Below are 19,467 nucleotides of genomic sequence, written 5' to 3'. Positions count from 1 at the left end.
ACTTTGATTTTCTATCTAATTGTGTGGCCCATTTCCTGCTACTGGTCGAAGACTTTTCTGGTGTGGCCCATTCCTGCTACTGTTCGAAGACTTCTTTGGTGTGGCCCATTTCCTGCTATTTGGCAACCCAGATCATTATGGGTGGGGACAAGAACAGGCAAGAACCACCTACTTTTGAGAAATGGAAGAAAAATAAGGAGGTGTGGTAGGAAATCATTGATGGGGAAATTGTCCCCTTCTCAGAATGACCCCATGGCCCTTCTCCTCTGCTCATGGAAACCTTTGTCAATGGGTGGAACAAAGGGGTTCTAAGGGCTTATAGTACTGATTACCATCTAGATGAAACCCTAGTGGTGACAGTTACTGGTCTCGTGATGAATGGTAGAAAGTTCTATAGAGACAGGAAAATAGGGGAGGAAGACTTGGGGATTTTTTTTGACAAAGACAAGGAGCGCTCAAGAGTTAACAAAATGCCTAATGGTTGCTACAATAGGAATGATATTATGGCTCCCTAGGTGGACATTACAGAGTTCATCATGAGGTATGTTACGATTGATGGCAGATATGCCAGTATATTTTCCTACCATTTTACCATTTTGAACCATTTTAGGCATGGTAAAATCATTTCTATTCCTTTCTATCTAGCCTCCTCTTTAGAGAATAGTTTTGAAAAACATATAGAGAACCCAAATAATCCTATTCTCCATTAAGGGATTATTGTGCTCATCATGGAATACGCTAAGACCCTTGAAGTTGTTCCCTCTCTATCTGAGAAATGCCAACATACTAATATTCAGGAAGTCTCTAACTCAGAAATGGATTTGGAGGATAGTGGGGATGCCATTCCTTTTGATGACCCTGATTATAAGCCAATGGAAGAAGGTGAGATGACGGTCACCCCTGGTATGTTTAGCAATAAGAATCCCCCCCGATGGGAAGCCAACAAATATAAATCTACCAGAAAGTCGATTCCTAAGGCTGAGCCTCTTTCAAAAAAGAAGAGGCTTGCGGCTAAGGACTATGGTCCGAAGACTTCAAACTAGGAAATTAAACTGGACATTCCTATTAATGTCATGAAGGAAAATCAGGGGACCATACCTAAATAAGTGGATAGTGGGTTACAAAGGAATGGTACTCTGATGAACTTGGTGATGGAAGTGATCAGAAGCCAAGAGAGCTGCTGGAAGTGGGTGGAGAGAGAAATTGATACCCTCAAAGTTGGGGTTAAGGAGATAATTGATATCTTCATAGCTTTGCTAGAGCCTAGAAAATCTAAGAAGCTCATGATTATGACCGAGAAGCTATCCCAAGATGTCAAGGTTATGAAATGCAACCATGAACAAAGAATTGAAAAGGTGGAATAGTTTATGGCGAAGATAAAGAAAAACCTCAAGAACCTAGTCGACAAGCAAGGAGGCCATGAATAATAGCATGGAGGGGCTCAAAAAGATCAATGTCATGGTTGCAAAATATAGATCCATTCACAATGAACCTACGAAAGATCTTGGAGGTGAAGACATTGCTACTGGAGGCAACAAAATCACAGGCCCTAGTTCCCGGACCAGAAGCAAGAGCAATAATAAGGGCACCTCTAGATTCATTATACAAGAGCTAGAGTAAATCAATAAGATTACCATCCACAAGAACAAGAAGCTTGTGCACTCTCTAATTCGAGTGCTTTTGTTTTGTTGTCTGTGTCTTTTTTCCTTTCATGCCTATTCTCGGGTGCTCCCCTATTTTACTGTTGGTTTTCGTTTGTTTGGTTGATGGCTGGATTTTTTTAAAATTTTGGTTTTGGGTCCATGTAAAACCCGTTTATCTTTATCAAAAACTTAGTTAAGGGTTTTGATGGTTATCTTGTATACAGAGGAGTGTGGATGAATATGTGAAGGTGTGGAATGTGTTTGAATTGATGTGAAGTGTATGTGGGTGATTTCCAAGTAGATTGAATATTGGAGATGTGTGAAAGATTATTGTAAAAGAGCTTTAATGATGATATCTTTACTGTGACAATATTTACAGATTGTGTTTGAATTCAGATGAGTTAACCATTCTATTGATCACTTGTCATAATTGTTCAAGGATGATTTAACTATCAAGAGATCATGTAAATTTTAATTTAGTTAAATCCCCTTCTCTACCAAAAGATAGTGAGTCTCTTGGAAACATTCTATATCTTGCCTTGAAATAGTGTGTTTTAGCTTTGCAAATCATTTGTATCTTGTCTTAAGGTTGTGTGCCTTAGTTCTACAAGTACTCTTAGGATTAATGGGTTCCAAAGGCCTTATTGTAATATATTATATTTATATTGTGAGTTTGATTCTCATTGGGGTTTTTCCTTGCTTGGATTTTCCATATAAATATAGTGCTCCTATATTTGTTATTCTTTATGATTTTATTATTTATTTCTATTGTGATTATGTGCTAGTGGTTTAAGGTTCGAAGATAAAAAATTAAATATTTTGAGGTCCAAATCGGTCCACCCCCTATTAGCCATGTGGTGTGTTCAACACAACAAACTATAGGCTTCAATTAATCAGATGCATAATCCTAAGGCAAGATAAAATGAACTTGGATTGTTGAAGCTCATTGCTTCAGGGTAAGATACAAAATATGCACAAGATACCAAAAGGACACACTATCTTCTAAAGGAACAAGATATTCTTGTCATGAAACTTCTCTTGAACCACTATGTCAAGCAAACAATATCATGGAAAACACATGTTCACACAAATTCATTATCTCAAAAACTGTCATACTAAAATATATAATCATCAAGGCTCATCACAAACTAAAATTAATAGTTTTTCTTCTCTACATATTCTTGCACATCATTCACAATCAATCCATATATCAATTCACACATATGCACATCTATATATACTAGGTTATTCATTGAAACCCTCAACTAGGTTAGCCACAAACAAAATATACACATAAATTATGAAAAGTTGGATATCATGACCAACTGCACTAAATGTGATCCACTCCAAGAGATAATGGGAACCCAAATAGATCACAATTGTTCTTCCAAATTTGATTCCAAGGAGCCACACACACTAACACATCCTCCAAAGTTGGTATCAAACATAATGTGTACACAAATAATAAAGCATCTTAACCAGCTAGCCCAAAAACACCATCCAATGCAAATTACTCATCGCAAATCTTCACACACCATGGTAACCACACTACACCCTTTCAATGAAACTTATTATAGGACAAGCTATAATAGCCATCTCCTTTGATCATTTTAGTTCTTCAATAACTTGTAGATTTTACAACTTCAGACATCTAGTAATAATAATCCTCTCTAGGAACATTAAAAATTTGATTCCTTCTATTTTATGTAGCCTCATACAAGCTACTATGAAGATTATTTTCAACTCCTTCAATTCATTAAACCAAATTACTCCCTCCGGTTGTCAACATTCCTTGATCCATATTCTTGTCAACCCCTTCAATTGTTCAATAGATATTATACTTTTCTATTGTGGACAATACATAACCCAGATTCTCCTCAATCCCTTCAATCTTTCAATAGTTGAATATCCTAGAAATTTTTACAATGACTAACAAAAATCCTCTTGAGACAACTACACAACCTATTTTGACAACTCTGTCATAGTTCGACATAATTTTATGTAGAACATTTCAAGTTCTAGCATATGATTTCTCAACACTTTTATCAACTTTCCATGTATTTGAGCAACACTAGAGATTCCTATGTGGTTATCCCTGTTAAACCAAAATAACCCTTAAACAACAACAAATGTGCAAAATATTAATAATAAAAAAAATTTCTATTAAATTTAAACTAGTATTGAGTAATGGTTCATAGCTTCCATAAAGTTAGAAAAGATCTTACCAACTTTGTATGTTCCAAAACCCATCAATTTTATTGTGTCAATAGACACATTTGTAGAGACTTTATTGGACACAATCGAAAAGTTCATTTGTGGAACTTTCATAATATTTACAAAGAAATTGGGAAGAGGAGTCACAACCTACAAAACTTAAAATATTGTGAGAACAATGAAGGAAAAGCAATACAATGAAATAATTAAATACATATGCCTTATCCGACCTTGCCATGTCTCCTTCCATGCTAGCAGATTTCATGTCTCTTCTACTAGGGGACATGGCACCCTCAAATTAGCATTGTAGGAGAATAGAGGATGGACCAATGGTAGAACATAAAAAGTATGGTATAGAAAAAGTATTAGTTGAATATTCTTGTGTCAGCAATAGACAAATTAGGTTTAGGTTTATAACTTTTTAGTCATGTGTAATTTTAAAATAATTTCTTAATTTTAAATTATCTAACAATACATATTACATATTATGTTTTAGGATATTTACAAAATAGAAGCAATAAATGTTTAATTAATTATTGATAATATATTATATAATTCATTAATGTTAAGTGTCCAAATATTAGTGCAAGTATAACCAAACACAAGGGTGGTAATTGACTATAATGGGTAGGGGGTAGAAAAGTGTCATTTTAGACACTTTTATGACTATGCATAATAAAGATATCAAATATGATCATAAGAATTTGAAACCTGAAGTTGTCAACTAGAAGAAAAGACTAATTTTTTTATAGCCATTAGATAATCATATATTGAATTTTAACAAATGTACAATTAAAATGCATGGCTACGACTAGAAAACAATTTCCAACACCACAGGACATTGCAAGGTACAACACTTGATATTTTAATCTTTATCATTTCTTTTGTATTGAATTTTCACCAAAAATTAAATTGCTGAGTCAAGATGAAGATGAACTGCACATCTCTCATTTACTTATTTACTTTGTTATACCAAAATCAAATTATCATTTCACCCTTGCACATGGCTTCACGACTATTTCTGAGTTCAATACAAAATGAAGATGAAGGTGGGTTTAAGTTTAGTGTGTCCCCTCCTGAAAGATTGAAAATAATTTTCAAAATTACACTCACTAACTGAAAGAGAATTAACAAACAAATTCCAAATGAAAATGAATATGCAAACTATATTATAAAATTGATATTGGAAAAACTCTAACTCTAAATTACAATAACAGTAATTGCCTTATAGACAATCATTTTGCTAAGAATAGGAAAAAAAAACTTAAAATGATAAAACTACAAAAAATCTTTTTTATAACTAAAACTATAAAACTTATTCTATCTAGCAGTTATATGAACTACTGATTCACAAAAAACAAAATCAGTTTTAAAACTATTTTATCAAAAGAAATTAAAAAGAAATCTCCAGCACAACATACTCCAGCTCATCGTTCATCCTTATCTTCAAACTCCTCCTGAATGATGAATGCAGGTAAGTCCCACCTGATTTCTAAAAGTAACAAAAGCTGCTACTAGAAGCGCTTTGGTGAAGATTTCAGCAACTTGCTCAAATGAAGGACAAAAATACAACTCCACTTGTCCATCTTGAGCCAAGTCATGAATGTAGTGATGTCGGATCTCGATGTGTCTCGTTCTAGCATGAAACATAAGATTCTTTGTCATGGGAATAGTGCTACTATTATCACAATATATGGTGGTTGGATGCTTAGGAACAAAATATAGATTTGTCAATATCCTTCTTATCCATACTACTTAAGAACTTGCCGATGAAGCTGCCATGTATTCCGCTTTTGCTGAAGAAAGAGCCATTGTTGCTTGTTTGTTACTACTCTAGGATACAACTCTAGAGCCAAATGAAAAAACATAACCACATGTATATTTCCTATCATCCACTGAACCAGCCCAATTTGAATTTGTATAACCAACTAGTTCAAACTTGTCGATGGGAGAATATTGAATGCCAAAATTTTGTGTATCACTTACATACCTCAAGATTCTTTTAGCAGCCCACCAATGTGACTCATGTGGATCCTGCATGAACCGAGAGACGAGGCTCACAACATACATAATATCAACACTACTGGTTGTAAGGGACACGAGGCTACCAAACCAACTCCTGTACCGAGTTGCATCAACCTTGGGATTAGCATCTTCCTTGGTTAGTTTTTCACCAAGGGCTATAGGGGTTGCAAATGCTTTGCATGCCACCATGTTAAACTTCTTCAATAAATCAGCTATATACTTGGATTGGGAAATAAATATACCTTCTGATGTTTGTTGTACTTCTACACCAAGAAAATAGTGCATATGTCCTAGATCTAACATTTCAAACTCTTGTTTCATTTTTGCTTGAAACTTCTCCATGAGAGCTTTGCTATTACCTATATAAATCAAATCATCAACATAGAGGCAAACTATGAGAATATAATTACCAATACATTGGACATACAAGGTAGGTTATGAGTGGCTTCTGTTGAATCCTTTCTTCATGAAATAACTATCAATCCTAGAATACCAGGCACAAAAAGCTTGCTCCAACCCATAAAGGTCTTTCTTCAACTTGTAGATCAAGTGTTCTTTTTTTGGAACTTCATAACCAATAGGTTGTTCTACATAAACTTCCTCATCTATTTAACTATTAAGGAATGTTGATTTTACATCCATCTGAAATATTGGCCACTTGGATTGTGCTGCAATAGCCAATATAATCTTGACTATGTCAAGTCAAGCCACAGGAGCAAAAGTTTCTACATAATCCACTCCAGGAGTTTGTGTAAACCCTTTGGCAACTAGTCTTGCCTTATGGTGTTCTACTGAACCATTTACATGATATTTGACTATGTAAATCCATTTCACACCAATCACCTACTTGCCTTTGGGAAGTGGAACTAAGTCCCATGTATTATTCTTATAAATGAAATTCTTTTCATCATTCATAGCATTAACCCATACAGGTTCTTTCACTTCTTCATGCATAGAGGGTTCAACTTTAATTGTACTAAACAAAGAAAAATTAGCAACTAGATTTATATTGGTACTCCTTTGATAAAAATCAACCAAACTTCATACCTTTCATGGAATGGATGTCAAAGGTGATAGTGGAGGTGAATCTTCACTTGAGTTTGTGCTACTTTAAGAAATAGGTGAGCTTGGAGGACTAAAACTAGAGCTAGAACTTCCACTTGAGCTTGTGGAGAGAGGAGGAGGAACACTGTTATCTTCCATGTTTATGATTATTGATGGATTTTTTTGCACATCATCTTTCCTTTGACATTCTCCCCCTTCATCAAAAATCACATCCTGGCTAACTATCCATTGCTTTGTCTCAGGATTATACAATTTTTAGCCTTTAGTTGCAGTAGAGCAGCCCACAAAGATACAAAGTTGGGATTTGGCATCCAAATTCTTCCAATTTTGATCTAGAATATGCACATATGCCAGGCATCCAAAGATGCGAAGATGAGCCACTGAAGGCTTGTGACCACTCTAGGCTTCCTTTGGAGTCAAATTTTGAACTGCTTTTTTCGGACTACGATTGAGAATATACACTATAGTGACAACTGCTTCTCCCCAAAAACTATTTGGAATATTTTTTGTCTACAACATACTTTGTACCATTTCCATAATGGTACAGTTCTTTATTTTAGCAATGCCATTTTGTTGAGGTGCATATGCAATAGTAAGCTATCTTTGGATGCCATTCTTAGCACAAAAATCAGAAAAATAATTAGAAGTAAACTCTCCCTCTCTATCTGTTCTGAGTATCTTGACAGGATACCCACATTGTTTTTCAGCCAGTGCTTTAAAATTCTTGAAGCATGCAAAGGCTTCAAATTTTTTCTTCAAAAAATAAACCCAAGTGTGGCAAGAGTAATCATCAATGAATGTCAAAAAATAAAGGTTCTTACCCAATTATGGCTCTTGCCTATCACCACAGATGTTAGCATGCACAAGCTCTAGAGGAGATTTGGATTTCCAAGATTTTCCCACCAGAAAATTGTCTCGGTGATGCTTCCCAAGTGCACACCCAAAACAAACTTCTTCTTTTTCCTTGATTGGAGGAAGACCTCACACCATATTTTTCTTATTCAACAATGTTAGCCCTTGAAAATTTACATGACCATATCATTGATGCCATAACCATGAATCATCTATGGTTGATTTTAGTGCATGTAACTTACTACAAACCAATTTGAGAGGAAACAATCTATTCTCTATCATATAATTCTTTGCTACAAGATGATGATTATGAGATTTATCAAAAATTTTGCAGCATCTCTCTTAAAATACAACTTTATAGTTCTTTTCTAGAAGGTGTCTTATACTCAAAAGACTATGTTGTAATTCTTGCACAAAGAAAGTATTATGGATATTTGTAGTGTCTCTTTGCTTAGTCTTGACTGCAAGGGTACCTTTCCCATTGCGGCAACCTCCTTATCATCTCCAAATTTAACTTTACTCCTCATTGAATCATCTAATTTGACAAAGAAATCAGATTTACCTATCATGTGATTTGAACAACCACTGTCCAAGAACTAGACATCCTCTTGGGGTTCTTTTTCCAAATTGCATGCAAATAATGTAGAATTCTTTGCATCAAAAGAATCTTCTGTATAACTAGCTCTTAACTTATTCAAGTCAGATTTCTTCTTCTTGCACTCAGATTCATAGTGCCCATATCTTTCATAGTATCTGCACTGAATACTCCTTCTATCAACAGAACTTCATCCTCTTTCTCTACCTCTTCCTCTATTATTTCTAGAAGATTCACCTTAAAATTTAGCAGTATGAGAGGGAGGAGATTTGGAGTTTTCCTCAATATTCATAGAGACTAGAAAGCTTGAACAAAAATTTCCATAGAACGCTGCATGCACTCTTCATGAGATAGCAAAGAACCAATTAATTCTACAACTTTGAAAGTAGTTAGATCTTTACTTTCTTCAATAGCAATTACTACTGGATCAAATTTAGGAGGAAGAGACCTCAAAAAAATTCTATAATTTTCTGATCTGATATAGTTTCACCTTGAGTCCTAAGATGATTCATAAATAGACTTGGATTCTTTCATCCTCAAAGTTTCAAATTGTCTTCGAAAAGTTTGAAGTCTTACCAATTTGATTTTATCTATACCTTGGTATGCAGTTTGTAGAGCCTCCCATGCATCCTTAGATTTTGTTAGACTGGCAATTTGAGGAAAAATTGAGACATCCAAGGCAGATTGAATGGTGAAATGAGCTTTCTTATCCTTCTTTCTATCTTCTTTCAGCTGATTTTTCTATTGTGGTGTCCATGTATTGAATGTATTCTGATCAACAAGTTTTGTGTATCCACCTTCCACAAATTCCCAGAGATCTTGGGATAAAAGTAGGCTCTTCATCTTGATACTCCAATATTCATAGTTTTCTCCAATAAATAATGGAAGCTGAAATGCTAAATCTTTTCCATTAGCCATCTAGAAATAACTATTATTCTAACCTGCAACCTGCACAATCAAAACTCTTGCAACCTGCTCTGATACCAAATGAAAGATTGAAAATAATTTTCAAAAATACACTCACAAACTGAAAGAGAATTAATACACAAATTCGGAATTAAAATGAATATGCAAATTGTATTATAAAACTAATATTGGAAAAACTCTAACTCTAAATTACAATAATAGTAATTTCCTTATAGACAATCATTTTCCTAAGAATAGGAAAAACAAAAACTTAAAACAATAAAACTAAAAAAAATTGTTTTATAACTAAAACAATAAAACTTATTCTATCTAGCATTTATATGAACTACTAATTCACAAAAAACAAAATCCGTTTTAAAACTATTTTATCAAAACAAATTAAAAAGAAATCTCAGTGCAGCATACTGAAACTCATCGTTTATCCTTATATTCACCTCCTACTCCTACTCTTCTTTCTCTCTCCAGTGCCTTGTTATATTTCTTTGCATTCTTCATCTTATTACTCTGATCAACAAGCTCTTCTCTCTTTTAAGAATTCACTTTCTCTCCACCCCAACAATTATTTGTTGGATTGGTCTCCTCGTGGTTTCCTTTCCTCGGCAATCTCTCTTTTCTTAGAGTACTTGCTCTCAAGAGTAATAGCTTTCATGGCCAAATTCCTTGCTCCATCCCCTCCACTCTAGCTAATAGTCATTCTTTAGAATGTCTCATACTATCCTTTAACCTTTTGAGTGGAATTATACCTTCCCAACTTGGCCTTCTTTCACATTTAGAGATGCTTGGTCTTGGAGCAAACAAACTAACAGGCATAATCTCACCTTCTCTAGGAAAGTTGTCATCTTTAGTTGGCTTGGAGTTGGTAGAAAATAAACTCCATGGTGAAATACATGTTGAACTTGCCATGCTTACTCAACTCAAAGTTCTTAATCTTCACACCAACAACTTGACAGGAGTAATTCCCACTGCCCTTTCCAACTGCACTTTTCTCCAAAATCTGTCATTAGCTTCTAACCAATTAAATGGCCATATTCCTGTTGAACTTGGTACCCTTACTCAACTTAGGCTGCTTTATCTTGACAAAAACAACTTGACAGGAGTGATTCCCATTGCTCTTTACAATTGCACTCTTCTCCAAAATCTGTTATTAGCTTCTAACCAATTAACTAGCCATATTCCTAATGAACTGGGTATACTTAATCAACTTAGAGTGATTCTACTTGACATCAACAGCTTTATAGGAGCACTCCCTAATTCTATTTCCAATTGCGGTCTTATCCAAATGTTGCAGTTATCTGACAACCAATTAATTGGTCACATTCCCTCAGAGTTTGGCCAATTGTTCCAACTTGAAGATCTTATTTTATCGGATAATCATCTTGTGAGTCAAAGTAGTGGCTTGTCTTTTCTAACAGCCTTATCCAATTGTTCCTATATAAAATATTTAGACTTGATTATGAACTATCTTACTGGAAATATACCCTCTTCTATTAGGCATATATCAAGTCAACTCTTTTTTTGTTCATTGACCTTTAATAAAATTGAGGGAAATATACCAAGTGACATTGGACACCTCACAAACTTGGTAATATTAGCTTTAGATGGTAATCATTTCAATGGTTCCATTCCACCAGCACCCAGTCGCCTTCCAAATCTTCAAATGTTGTTTTTGGATAAAAATAATTTAGATGGAATAATTCCATAAATTTTTGGTCATGCAAAACATCTTCGACTATTGTCATTGAGTGAGAATATGATTTCAAGCCAGATTCCAAAAAGTCTTGGTTATTTTCCACAACTAAGAGATCTTGTTCTTCATCACAACCAATTGTCTGGGAAACTACCTGCTAGTTTAGGGAGATGCATCACTTTGGAAAAGGTGGACTTGGCTCACAACAAACTAGAAGGAAATATACCTCTTGAATGGGAAGGTCTTGAAAATCTCCAATTTTATTTCAATATTTCTAGTAATTTATTACAAGGTTCTATTTTAATAATGAGTAAAATGTTAATGGTCCAAGATATAGATGTGTCTTGCAACAACTTCTATGGGAAAATTCCAAATGTGCTATCAAGTTACACAAACTTGTAGTATTTGAATCTTTTGTGGAATTCATTTGATGGCCTAATACCAACATCACTCACAAGTCTAAAAAATCTCCAGGTGTTTGATCTCTGAAGAAACAATTTGTTAGGTGAAATCCCAGTGGCTTTCCAAGAAATGAAAATGCTTCAATATATCAATCTCTCTTCAAACAACTTAAAAGGGGAAGTTCCAAAGGGAGTAATTTTTGCAAGAATTGATGAGTCAACAATTTCTAGAAATGATGGCCTTTGTGGTGATTGGGTTAAATTACAACCATGCTCTAATTCCAAACACAAATAATTATTGGCCTCCAAAATGGTTATACTACCAATTGTGGTTGGTATTGTGACCTTCCTCATGTCTTTTGTAGTTTTTCTAGTTTTCTTTAGAAGGCAGAAATCAAAACACCCCCAACCTCCACATTGGACCTGAAAGGATTTCATATGAAGAACTTGTGAATGCAACTAGTGAGTTTAATGAAACCAATTTGTTAGGGGTTGGTAATTTTGGATCTATTTATATAGGAATTCTCAAGAATGGTAGAAATATTATTGTTAAAGTATTCAATTTATTGGATGAAAACTCTCTCCAAAGTTTTGAAAGAGAATATAATATGCTAAAAAGAGTTAGGCACCACAATGTGATAAAAAATAATTTCAGCATGTTCTAACCTTGATTTTAAAGCATTGGCTCTTCCATTCATGGCAAATGGCAATTTAGAGAGGTGGCTATATCCCGAGGGAGGAGATGAATGTAGGTTATATCTAAGTTATTGATTAAGAATAGCAAAGGAGATAGCACAAGGAATGAAATATTTGCATCATCAATGCTTTGTGCAAGTCATTCATTGTGACCTAAAACCCAATAATGTGTTGTTAGGGAATGATCTGACTCCACATATAGTAGACTTTGGCATTACAAAATTCTTATTTGAGAATTCAATGAATTAATTGACTTCTACAAGTGCACTTAAGGGATCTATTGGCTACTTTGCACCAGGTATTAAATTTTGCATTAGTGCAATAAAATTGTCATTGATTTTTTAATTTATTAGATTCTTTCATATGGATTGAGAATCACTAATTATTATATTGTATTTTAGAGTATGGAGTGGGTGGAAATATTTCAACAAAAGGAGATGTATAAATCTATGGAATTCTACTTTTGGAATTATTGACAAGGTGGAAACCAACATATACCATGTTTGTAGAAGACATTAATCTACCAAAATGGGCAGGCATGAATTTCCCAAACAAAATTGAAGAAGTGGTGGACAAGAAAATACTTATAGATGTTAATGACTTAGATAAAGCAATGGTATTAGCATGCCTTACTCAATTTATGCAAGTAGGGTTAGTTTGCACAAGGGAACTACCACAACAATGCCCAAATATGATGGAGATAGTTGAGAGATTAGAAAAAATAACAAGTGCATTTATCGACACTCCAAGAGATTTTCATTTGCCCATAAATATTTTACCTCTACTTGAGACTACGAGTGGTCCAAGAAATACTAGTTCAAGGAGCACTTAAAATTGGTCTGCATCTACTTCTTAGCTCTACACTCAATATAAAAGAAAGTGTTAAATATAGTTGCCTTATTTTAAACATATTATTATTACATATAAAAAATATTGTTGTTATAAATATACTATATCATGCACTATTTATGTACAACATGTTTAATGTTGTGACAAATTAGAGAGTTTTAAAAGTGGTTTAAAGATTTTAGTAAGTTATCACATAGACTTGTTTATTGATTGGATACATGTAGAAAAATTGAAAATGTTTAGACAAAAATCGTCTCTTTCATTATTTACATGGGCAGTCGTTCCTCTTGACAAAGATCATAAATTTTTCATGTAAAAGTTTTATTATTAAACAATTTTTAGTAATTATTTTAAAATAGGACAAAAATTTAAAAGTTATTTTAAATTGAGTAAACAATATATGATTAATAATGATGAACAACAAATACCCTAATTGGTACTGAGAGGGGAGTGAATCAGTACATACAAAAACTTCTCAACAACTTATCAAGTTAAAACAAAGCTATCTGGTTGTCTTCATCATTGAACTTAACCATGGCAATCCCAGTTAAACATAGTAAAACTTCAGACATCTAAACTAGTAAAACTAAATACTTCAAATAACATTCAACACTTGATAACTACTTCACCAATATACTCATGCATGTGTTGTATGAGTAATGCCATAACCATTAGCTCTGCATGCATATTCACCTAAACAATGTCTACTCAATCATCACATGAAAAATGTACAACTCATGACACACAGATTTTTTACATGGAAACCCAAATGGGAAAAACCATGGTGGATATAAATACCCACAAGCTTGCTTTTGAACTCTTTTGAAGCTCACTTTGTTAAGAGCCTAGTCCAGTTAAAGACTTTACAATAAGGTTATGTTAGGAACTGATCCTGTTAAAGATCACTTGGTTAAGGGATGGCTATATACCTTGTTAAAGGTTACCTTGATAGAGGATTTGAAGAACTCAATGATCTTGAGTCACTTGGTTAGAAGATTTGCAATAAGCCTATTAAAGATACCGAGTAAAGGGATTTTCCTACTATTGAAATGGTTAGAGGATAACAGGTAAAGCTCTGATTTGATAACAACACTACATGCTAAGGCAGATCCTTCTCAGCTCCTATACTCTGCAATCACACTCTACAGTTTTCCACTCACTGGTATGGCAAGTATCTCATCACTTAGATACAAACACAACATTTTCCAAAACAAAAAATAACAACCATCATTGATCTTATAGACAATAATTAGGTTGGTAGCATAAACCCTAAACCCTAAACATTTTAGGTTTACAATTACAAGAAGTCCAATCTTGACCATTCAAACACTTTGCATAGAATAAAACAATCTCAAACAAATCACAAGTCATTCTGCATCATCCATTCTTCACCACATATAGGAATCAGTAACCCATCACGCTCTCTTCACATACCGCTAAGAAGAATGTTCATTCTTGAGGTAGACATTTAATGCAATCGATCTTCACACACAAGATCCTCAAGGAAATCCTTCACGTGCACAAAATTGATGTGGCATCTCGATCTCATCCTTATCTCTTAGCTAACTCATCATAGAATGTCACCGGTTGCATCGCACAAGCTAGATTACCAAACCGGAAACCCTAGAGCTAAGACTACCAACCGCTAATCACACTTAGTGAAACCCTGACACCAGTCCACTTCATCCCTTCATACCAGTTCTCCTACTTGATCATCAATAAAAACTTCTTCCAATCTTCGTACCCGTTCACTTGCACTTATTGACATCAATGACAACATACATTAACATCATACCAGTTCATGGTATGCTAACAACATAAAATATTAAAAATATTTTATTTCATTATAAAAATGTATTTGAAAAATACTTTGTTTGATCTCAAAAGAAATGAATATTATTAATATTTTACTGTCATTAATTTACTAACAACTGTTTACCTAAACATTTTTTAAGAAATTGGTTGTAAATGAATCTTTCTATTTAAAATGATGGAACTAATATGAGTCTCTCAAAAAAAATCTTGTGAAGCAATCACCAAACACTCAAAGATTCTTGAGGAAGTGTTAGAAGTTCAGACAAAATGGTTGCTTCCATTACTGTCATTGATGTCAAGAGGTTGTAGAGAACTAGGTAGTAGTCGTGTATAACATGCATGTTGTCATTGATGTCTAGGTAATAGTCGTGCATAACATATGGGTTATGTTGTGCAATTTCACATAGCACAACATGTTATGCTATAGGGGTCTTGACCAAATTCATCATTTCCACATGTTGACAATAGTCACTGAGTTGTGAGTTGTGGTTTATGAGACATGATTTATTTCCATGTGTCAGCAGTTGTTTGGTTCGAATGCAGGGACAAGGTCCTACAGGATAAAAGTTTCATAGAGGTCGAAGAACCCCCCGCTATCCCATGACATATATTTTGAGTCTTGGTTGACCACGTGGGACAAGAAAATTCAAGGAGAAATGTGTTACCCACTATCTCACACCATTCAAAGTATGTGCATGTTGTCTATGTGGTATAACTTCAAGTAGGGTATAGTGAACCCCTTGCTAGCCCACAACTTTGTTGCGTTGAGATTGGAGGTCTTGTGGGGTACCACAAGAGGAAGCATGGGATTCTTCTTGCCATCCCGTAGCATGATGGATGAGTGAAAGGTGACCATGTAGGGTTAAAAGGGAAAAGGCAATAATTGGGCTTCCCGCTATCCTGCAATACTAAGTAAGACAAGATGATGGTCACACGGGGAAACATGATGATAGTGGTGAATGTTTCTCGCTATCTCGCACCATTAAAGGTGGGTGTGCAATGGTTGTGCAGGTTAATATAGTGTACCAAGTGTTAGTGAACAGATTTGTCCTTCAACAAATACATACACATACTAACTCCAAATGCCCGGGATAAAGGACAAAGAGCACCAATAGTTGGATAGATTATCATTGAATTGATAATCTTCCTCTGAATTGAGAGGTACAACTCCCTCTTTACAAGATTTACAATGAATTTTGACCAAATTTTATCATATAATTCACTTTTAACTAGAAAGCAAAGAAAGGCTTTAACATTCACTTGTCAACACAAAATGAACGCCTCACAATGATTATCAAAGCATATAACAAAACATTAAACTTCAAATAATGATTAACCTATATAAAGTGATCAAAATATTTGAACTCTGATTGATACTCACTCATGCCTCACAGGACAAGGGGAATCAGAATATTCAAATGCTTTTAGCTAATTTCATTCATTAGATTGATTCACAGACTTGATATTAGATAAAAATCAGAGAAAGGAATCCAATACATGAACATATAAATATCCCAACATAAATCTTTTATATATTCAAACGCACAAGTTTCAAAAGCTGTATCAGACATTCCATTCCATTCAAAGATGGAGTATTTCACTGAAATTAACAAGTAAAACAGTCTGCTATCGTTTACACTTCCCACAATTCCTAAAAAAAAACTCTTCTATTGTTTCCAAAATCACAGTTTCAGAACCCCTTCTCTTTTCTTTCATTACATATATATAGCTAAGAATATCAGTTATCAATAACTGATTCTTGAAAAGATTATTAATTAATCTTTTCCTTTATCCTCTTCTTCCGACAACTTTTTTTTATTTTGCTTCAAATGTTTTATCTCAAAATTTTTGATAGACCCGTACTCAGAGATAAATATCTTTTTAACTCGACCATATTTTCAAATCGCTCTGATGACAATTTAGAAAACTAGGTTTTCTAAAACATATTAAAATTTCAACGCGATCTAATGGTTCAATTGAAAATTATGCCCCCCACACCGAGCCTCCATTTTTCCATCTCAGAAAATCTGTGGTTCCAAATTACTTTAAAAATTACAAACATTAGCCATGCCAATGTTATTGGATTTTTGAACTTTTTTTAAAATCTAGAACTCACACACTTTGAACCTGCATCTGATGAATCTTTGAATTCTGAATTTGAACTTTTGAAAACGAACCTTGAACCTTGAACTTGCACGCTTGAACCTGCGAGCTTGAACCAAAGAGGTTCAAATTTCAAGTTCAAAGACCAAAAATTACAATGAACCTGAAATTTGAACTTTGAAGTTTTAAAACTTTTTAAACCGCTTGAACCTTGAACCTGCGGGGTTCAATCAGAAGGTTCAAAAACACAAACTGCACTCATATTATATTTGCTCTATCACTTTGTTTTCATATTTGGCTGTGCATTGAACCTTGAACCTTGAACCTGCGAGGTTCAATAGTTCAAGTTCAATAACTGAAAATCACAAAGCCCAAAATTTGAACTTTGAAGTTTTTGAACCTGCGGGTTTGAACCAAAATGGTTCAAGTTCAATGACCAAAAATTACAAAGCCTACTCGAGTTAAATTTGAACTTTGAACTTGAACCCAAACTTTGAACTTTGAAAAGGTTCAAGGTTCAAGTTCAATGATAGTTGTTCTTTTGGGCTGCCATAGAAAAACTTGGATAACTTTTTACTAAGAGCTTCGTTCTTTTTGAGATTTTAACTGTAGAATAAATGGGCCTAGTAGAGCCTAACCCATAAATCATTTTTGCATAGGAGACAGAAAACTTGAGTTTTAATTGTTTGGGTATATGGGTAAGCTAAAAATAAAACAATTAAAATCTCTCAGCTGACATGAACTTTAGCCACAAAAACTTCAGCATTAAAATATTAACAATATTCGATTTTTAGCTGATTATGAGACTTTAGGCACGAGCAAAAATATAGGGGTAACACCAAGAAAAGGATCCCGCTATCTCGTAACGTCCTCAAAGATGGAAAGAGGATCTCATTTAGTGTATAGAGGCAAAACCATGATGCATCCTACCAACCCACGTGAGAAAAATGGGCAAGTTAAAAGGAAAAATGGCACCCATCCCATCACCCCGTAAGGAAATAGGTTAAGGTCATCATAACCATTTTAGGTGTTTCAATCAACATGTTGGCAACCTGATAAGGATGATAGTCCATGTGGAGGTTGACTATGGTTGACCAGGTGACTCGGATGTCGATTGCAAAGACTTTTGATGGCACCTGTGTATGTCGATTGGCACAAGGGTTTTATGTGGAGGCTGACCAAGCTTTACCATGTCATCTAGAGGAAGAATAAGAAGATATGGGGCTCCATGGAGGACAAAGAATGAATCAGATATGTAGAAGTTGTTCATAATGTGCTGCATGGGCACCTTGGAAGATTTGAAGACTATTTGAGCAATGAAGGATATTAGAAGTGTTTTTAGGTTCTTTGAATTTATTTGAGTTGTAATAATGTATTTAAAGACCATTTGAGTTGTTTTGATTATCCATGTAAGGCTTTGATGCCATTTTTGTAGTGTGAACTCCATAGGACCTATTTGGTCAACCATGGTCAAATGACATCCAGTATGCCTAAATGAGGTAAGAAATGTATTATGTATTCTATTTGGCCTACTTTTAAGGTTTATGATGTGTCCTAATAAGTTAACTTAGGCCAAATTCATAAGTTGTCAAGTTTGTGCAAGGTTGTCAAATTTGATGACAACTTTTGTTGTCAATTTGTTGTCAAATGTAACTAATCTCCCCCCAATGGCTACCTAATTAAAATTGTGGTTGGAGTAAGTTGAGTAGGTTGGATAAACCTTGTTTAAGTCCTTGGAGGTTGATAATAATTATGATGATGAAGTTTGGATGTAAGATTGTGATCAGTTTCAATAAACACAGAAATTTCCAAAAATTTGTTGTAACAATACCTTGTATGGCCATTGTATGGATTAAATGTGCAACCTAATTCATTGATTTGAATATGCATATATTTTATGTTAATTTTTATTTTATTCAATAGGAAAATACTATGTAACAAGGAAGATATCTACATTTTATTGCCGGGCGGTCTGAAAACCCTCCAAAACCAGGGTTTCTAAACAAATGTTTTCTTAACCCCACATTCCTCTGGCCAAATTGGCTCAAAATATGAGGAATGGTAAGGGAGAAAATCTAATTTAAGATTCTTGAATTTTATAAGTGGGCCATTGAACTGGTGGAGTTTGGGATCATGCCCTAGGCTAGGTATCCTCATGTGACTAGCTTGTTCGACTGTTAAAAATTGTGCAGGGGTAAAACTAAGTGTGTTAGACCCTATGTAATTGTGGATTTTATGTTTGGGGATGTGTAGAGACCTATTCCAACCATTGGTGTCTTTGGATCAGACCTTTGGATTATGGTTGCATTGTAAAAGTGTCCTAAAGGCCCTTTTAACCCAACTATAACAACAATGTTTGACCCAGTAAATGCAAGAGTTGGGTTCTGAGTTTTGGAAGTATTTTTGTGTCACAAAAAGGGTGTTTTAAAGTGTCAAGATTCTATGGTATCATTAGAAGGATTTTAGAATTTTACCTTAAAATTTCATAACAAGGCTACTAGGAGTAGACATCTTGTTGAGGATAGCCATCTTGATTGCATTCGTAAAAACAAAAGGTTGCTTTTTTGGTTGTAATCAATGTTCCTATGGTTAGAA

The sequence above is a fragment of the Cryptomeria japonica genome, chromosome 4 (genome assembly GCF_030272615.1).
Source record: "Cryptomeria japonica chromosome 4, Sugi_1.0, whole genome shotgun sequence".
Lineage (NCBI taxonomy): Eukaryota > Viridiplantae > Streptophyta > Pinopsida > Cupressales > Cupressaceae > Cryptomeria > Cryptomeria japonica.
The sequence above is the reverse complement of the archived record's forward strand: the minus strand, read 5'-3'. Positions refer to the sequence as shown.